Consider the following 7,272-nt stretch of genomic DNA (forward strand, 5'->3'; position numbering starts at 1 on the left):
AAGGTGTTTTGGTGTCAAGGGTTTTGATGCCTCATTGCTGAAGATGAGATTGCTTTATTTCTCAGAACTTTTATGCTCACTACATCAAGTGGTTACTTTAATTAGTGTTTAGGTAGCACATTTTAAAAAAAGATATGTTGTTGTTAAGAAGCCTCAGAAGGTAGATGTTTTGGAAGAAAGTAACTCTGGAAGTCTCATGGAAAGCCTGCAACCTAAGGGCTGTCTGCCTCATGGCTCACAGCCATAGTGTTTGTGTTGTGGGATAGTAATTTCTGAAAGCTTCCTGCTCACCTCCAGGGGGAGGATTTACGAGCCCAAGTGTAAGATCTTTGGTGTATCTAGGATTGTTGCTACCTCATGGCTTGCTTTCCTCTAGGCATTCATGTGATACCAAGACAAAAGAGTGCATTTTGTGGAATGCTTTCCAGTTCTTCGAGGGTTCATGACAATGGTTGCTTGGTGTGCTTCTTGCTTCTTACTGGTACAGTCTGTATCATTTTACATCTTTATTTTCATGTCAGACTTCTTGCTTGTATAGGTTCTTGGTATGGGAGCCCTTAGATCCTTGGTTGGTTTTTATCTCTTGCAGTCTTGTACAGCTACTAATTAAGAAGACCTTAAAACTGGGTCTGCAAGAGAGCGTGAGCTTGAGAGCATCGTGTTACCAATTTCAGTGGTTCACCTTTCAGTAAGTAAAAGGCCTGTCCGTACACTTGCTATAGTCTAAGTGTTCTTGGGTTCATTCCTGAATGAACTAATGGTTTGATCCTTGCAAGTTACAAACTAACAGTGATTCTTGCAGAGAACAAGAGCTTTTAATCAGTTACTTATCAGGTCAAGGAGCAATATGACTAAGGGTAATACCATCACTGAAAGGCTTGTGAGGAGCAAGATTTCTGGTCTGATGATGCAGATTTTCCTCTGGCATGGGACTCTGCAGAGCACTTTTCTGGGCTTGTCTGAGCAAGAAATACCAGGCCTTGGTTTTAGCCATTTTGAGCAGCTGGAATCAGTAAGATAAGCCTTCCCAATGGCTTCAGGGAAGCTCTGATACGTTCTCTCACAAGTTTTCCTGGATATTGGGGAATGAAGGAATGGAGCTAATAGTCACCTGTCAAGAGTGGTTCTTGGCTTCTTTAAGTAAAGAACTAATGGGCAGCTGGCTGTCTTTCCTCCAGGTTTTTACCACTACCATTAACACCAGGAGTGTGGAGCATGTACTGTAGAAAAGGGCAGAAGATGACATGGCTGAGTTAACTAGACATGAATAGCAGCCATTTTCCACAACGGTGGGGAACTAGTGGTTGGCATCATGTTGTTCTGTGCTCTAGTTTCTAAAAGATGGTATCAAAAGGAAGCATTTTTTACAAGCCGTTTTACATACAATTCTTTCTTTCATCTTGGAACTAAGGAAAAAAAAACCCATTTCTGACTCAAAACAGAATCTCTGTGTAATTCCAGAGCTCGCTTTGGCATCTTGACACTGACCAAGCCTCTGTCTGGACAAGTTGGTACCCTTCTCTATTGCTGAGTTGGCAGAAGAATGCTATGAAAATTACCTGCAAGGAATAACCTTCTTTCCCCAGCTATGGTTTCTCTTTAGTCAGAAGACTCAGTTGCACAGATTTTGAGCTCAACATGAGATGGGCACCACCAGGAAAATGTTCCAAAGCAAGATTTGAAACTATTTTTGTTGCTTGAGCACTGCTTTTCTTATGGCCTCCGAAAGTTCAAATCTTGACCGTGCTCCTGGCGTGCCTACAGATACAACAAAATTTACTTCTCTATATATCTTAAACATAGCTGCATTTTTCACAAAACTAGTTGAAGAAAGTATCTTTGCAAGGATTATAGGCTGACAGATCACCATAGCAAATAATTTTCAAACAGCAAAAATCAGTTGATAAGTGGTATCACATAATCCAACACGCCTTTCTCTGGAAAGGTCTTTCAGGAAGGAATCTTGTGGCCCCTGACAAGAGAAGAACCATCAGAGAGATGGTTGAGCTGGGTTCCAGGCATGGACAAAATATCACTGAAATCTTATATCATCTAAAGGAGTCCCTGACTTTCACATATGCTGGGCCGCTCACCTACCCACATTCTTAAGTTCTCCCTTCTGTTTCTATGGAACCTGCTCCTCTATGTAAGGTATTCACACAAGTTTATTTATAATTTATGCAGAAGCACCACAAATGGCTGCTTCATCACAGTTGCTTCCTAACTGGATTTTTTTCTTCCATCAGGATGTGTTTTGATTTGACAAACATGGGAGAATGTAACAGTCTACTCCATTATGTTGCTATCTGAAGAAATGGCATAAGGTTTGCAGGGAAAATCAATGGGATTCTGTGCATGTGATTACCCTGTGGTGGAGACATCATGATGATGTTTGATAGGACTGTTCTACATTTACTGCTGAATTGATTCCTAATTTCTGTCCTCTCTCTAGGCCACTGCATGAATCATTATCAGTAGATGGGGAAAAGAGTAGAATACAAAAAGATCCTGTTGCTTCTGCCACTGTGGTTTTGGAAACTTTTTTTTTTAATTCTGTCAGCCATTCTTCTCCATAGAAGAAGGTACGAGATGCTGATTCTAGTACTACAGGTGGTACTGCTGGAAGGTTTAGTGGTGAAAACAATGGCTCCCGAAAGGGAAGTAGCCCTGTCTTGTTAGCTAGGCTGCAACCTGCACTGGGACCTTCCACTTTTCTGAACTCCTGCTCTTTTTGGTTATACTCTTTGCCTGTTTGAGAGGGGTTGAGTACAAGCTAATCTGGCACAGCTGCATGCCTTACTACGTAAACATTGCCTCCTTGATGGGACCTCAGCTATAGCCTTGCAAAAAGAAGTGTAATGTTCAAATGTGGCTGGAGCAGACAGACACTGGGCTGTATGGCAGCCCTTTGCCATAGTTTTCAGGAGCAGCATGGGGAAATGCATAAGAAGACCTGAGGTACGTGACCTGGTAAAAGCAGCTTGTACCAAACAAGCAGGTAAGGAACGAGTGCTCTTGTGGACTGGTAGGAAGACTTGTGAACATAAGGACAAAGTGAGGATGGTGGGAAAGAGCTAGGAACAGATGGGTTGGATAAGTGACTTATGTGGAGTAGGGTTGCAGAAGGCTGTGGAGACACACAATAGTAAGAGTTAATATAATTTATGGATCCTAATCCCTGGTGCTCCACTGAAACCTTCTGGGGTCTGAGTTCTCCAGACAAGTGTGACTGAAGCTGTTTGGTGGGTGGGCTGTTGATGAGTCACACAAGATGCAATAAAGCAAGGAAAGGGGGCGCAAAAAAATAAATTGAGAGCTGCATAAAGCGTTCTAACACTCATCATGCTTTCACAGCAGTCCTTACTGCCTTTTGGTTCTTTACTGACCTGTGCCCCTCTCTGTCTTTTTGTAATTCTGCTAGGTCATAGATACCATAATCCCAGCAGAAGCCCACATGCTAGACTGAGGTTTGCCATAGTATGCGCTATTGCTTGAGGACTAATGAAATTTGTATCTGGAAATACGCACTGCTATAAATGATTTATGATGGAGAAAAACAGATACGTGTTGAAGCTTCAACTGTGCTGCTTGAGCCACGTTTTGGCTGATTCCTTTCATGTGAAGTACAAGGATACTGTGTCTAGTTTAGGAACTAAGTATGGAAGAGTGGGTTGGTCCTGTGCCAGCATCAGGCTTGCTTGCCTCTTCACTTCTGCAGTCCTTTTGCATGTTGGTTTTATTTATTGTCTGAGGAAAAGGTTATTTCTCAGCTGCCCAGCCCCACAGGCCTTGTTTCCCTGCTGTGGTGAGGGCTGGTCTCCAGGGCTCTTGCAGCCACCCTGTGATGGTCCAGGCCCCACAGGATGCTGGTGGTGCCCCAGCCACAGACCCCTCCATCTCCACAGCCCCACAGCTGCCACAGGCCTGTGCACACTGACACGCACACAGAGCACAGTTAGAGCAATATTATTGCTTTTGGGGACCATCCCCAAGGGCTGCCCAGGTCCTGCTGAGAGGGAGAAGGGCGAGCAGGTGGTGGGTGGGGGGGACAGGCATTGGCAGCCTTTGTTTTTTAAGTGGTGTTTGGCCAGTGTGCTGCCATGCCGGTGAGAGGTGAGGCGGCGTCATAGGCACTCATAGGTATCATAGCCTTGTGTCCCTGAATTAAATCCAGAGTTCTGTCTGGGGTTATTTGTGCCAAAGCTGCTGTCTGAGATAATGGGATTTAATCATAATTTTTCCATGTACATTTGTAGCTGTTTTTACTCCATGCAATGTGTCCTAAATACATAATTATTTAACAGCTTGAAATGCTTCCAAAGGAGCTATTCAAGTCTTTTCTGTATATAACAAACCTTTTAAAACTATATTAATTCTTAATGTCATTTTGGGACTTTTCTTACATTTCCTTAAAAAAAAATCATTACCTCCCCAGTCAGTGTTTACCTGAAGAGGTAAAATAGTGCCATTTTCAGTTGTGCTAATTAGCTTTTTATGTGACAATTATGTATTTGCTCATCTGAGGTTTGGAGTGAGAGGGGTGTTTTCCAGCTTCCCTGGAAGTCTTAACAGTCCTCAGAGGAAGAAGTAGCTATAAAAAATATTTCAAATGCGGGAGGATTGAAGGATGTGGCAAATTTTACAGTTTTCCTGTTCAGTACAGGTACAATACTGAACACTAGTGAGTGGGAATAATCATGGACAAGCTCAAACTTCAGGAGCAGAGTAAGGGAGGTGAACTGTCACTTCCCAGTGTTAATCCCCTCACTGCCTCCATTTTCAGTCTCACTTAATACTTGGCTCTTCTGCAGCTCTCCAAATTTCTTAGAATCCTCTTTGTTCCTCCTGCCTCTTCAAGCAAGAGCAACAGATGTTTCCTGTTTATTTCTGGAAGGCAGAGAGCTTTGGGGTAGAAATGGTCAAAACTTTGCTCTGTCCTGCTTATGAGTGAGACAGTGTGTGAAAAAACAAACTGAGGACCCTGTTCTTGAATGTTGAACATGTAAAAAGGGGGCAGAGTTAACCGGCCTGATGTCACTTCAAGAGATCTTTATATCTCGGAATGCTGAGATTAAAAAAGCTGTTTGTTAATCTTTCTTGTCCAGTCATGCATAGATTTCAAAATTTATTCAAGACTGCATTATCCCATGTATATAATTTCATGCAATAAAGCCTATACAATTAGCCTATACACTTCTATAAAAATATATCATTATCTTTACAAGTTCATAAATAATTTATTGCTTACACACAAGTTACATTCTTTTATTTTGGTAAGTGTTATGACAAAAGTCATAAAGGGATTGCCATATTAAAGCTCAGTTCAGTGTTATACCACAAAAAATAAGTCAAGTGAAACACTTATTATTTTGAGTAAGGGCTCTGAATTTTCTCCCAGTGTTCGTGACTTTTGTCATACTTTTGACTAGCTTTGAAACTCAGCACCAAATACTGTAGGAAGATTGTAGATTTCAGAACAAGAGCATGTAAACAACTGTAAAAGATTACAACAAATTTCTTTAAAAATTAATAGTTATCTAAGTTATTAAAAAATTAACACCAACCCTCCCCCCCCTCCACTTGGCATGTCAAATATAAAGAGTTTGTAATCTGAATGTTTAAAGACTGGCGTGTGCATGCAAAATGTGATTTGTTTTTCAAGTGCACTGTTCAGTACATATTAGTGATCCCTGCAATTTAAACTGACATTTCTCTTTGAGTATATTTTAACCTGTGCTTAATCTGAGGAACACTTGATGTAGCATAACTGGAAAATGCCACAGAGGCCAAAAGTTTTCTACTCTTTTCTCGTTTAGGTTCTATGTTTGACAGCACACTTTTTGATATGTCCATTTACTGTGTGCAGATGACTTGTGCATAGCAGACAAGTGAAATTTGAATTTACAGTCCCAAGACTTCAAAACCAGGCTGAGAAACAGGTACTGTATTTGAGGATTGTCGGGTAATGTGGGGCTTTGTTGTTTATGAACGAGATCTTGTACCTGTTGACATACATCCTTTGTATCTGTAAACTTACTAAGGCAAATGTCATTGCTTGTTAACTCAGACCCCCATTTCTTGAAGGATGAAAGTTTTGTATGTGCTAAGGAAGAAAAATGGAGAAGTCCAAGACTAGCTACAAACAAGCACCTGAGCTAGGAGCACATACTTTCTTGATTCTCTTCAGCTAGGTAAGCATAAATACTTGCATGAAGCTGTTAAACTCGTTACTTCTGCGCTCTTCTCTCTCATCCTTTTCATTTCAAGGACTACAGAAGGCATGCTAATGGCAGTCAAGAATTGTGTGGAATCTTCTCCCCCTGGATGTTTAGGAGATGCAGAATTCCATTCAAGGTGTTTATTAATTTGAGACAGCTGCTTTAATGGGCGCATCTGCCACATTTGGATCAGAAGCAGACTGTTTCTGTCAGTAATCTCTCTGTCTTAACATTCTATTTATCTATCTCCTCCCTATTATTTATTTCCCATAACTTTTGTCTCTCTGTAGTCTTGCCTTTTCTCTCTCCCTGTTTTAGATAATATAAAGAGTACATTGCTTTAGCCTTTCTGAGCAATTTTTAGTTCTTACACATAAAAAATATTGTACAGTGCATTACTGACTTTTGCTAGATTCCTTTTGATAAAATTTCTGCTGTTACTACCCAGAACTTCACCAAATTCTGGAGCAGTTATCTCTTCCATTTTAAAAGACTTTTGAACATCAGAATATGACATGAACATGTGACCATATTTGAGGATGTCATGGTTCGAAATTTGGGGTTTGCACTAGTGAAAAACCAAGTATCATCTGTGAAAAATCAGAATCCATCTCAGGCTAAGCTTGGCTCTCTGAGTATTCAGCTGTATGAAATGGCCATTAATTTCAAAGTTGTGCCCACTTATGAAAAGAGAGATGGCTTTGACTGCTACAAACTTTATGGTTGGAAATCTGTTAAATAAATAAAGCTGCATAGAGGAACAGAGGGCTATGGGCTACAAAGGCAGCCCAAAAACTGAGCTACTAGAGATGTGCTGATTACTGTTGCAGAATGGAACTGTTTCTGAAACTATAAAAGCACAATTAGAAGTACAGCAAGCAAATAATAGATTCAGTACTCTTTACGGAAATAGAATATTGCTGAAATGGAGGCTTCTGTATCCACACAGAAGAGAATGAAAAATCAGGAAAATACAGAAGGATAGCAAAGGTCTTAATTCAGTTTGAAGGAAATAATACGAGAATCCTAGTCTTCCCTGATAGAAAGAAGGAAA

The sequence above is a fragment of the Corvus brachyrhynchos genome, unplaced genomic scaffold (genome assembly GCF_000691975.1).
Source record: "Corvus brachyrhynchos isolate BGI_N302 unplaced genomic scaffold, ASM69197v1 scaffold255, whole genome shotgun sequence".
NCBI lineage: Eukaryota > Metazoa > Chordata > Aves > Passeriformes > Corvidae > Corvus > Corvus brachyrhynchos.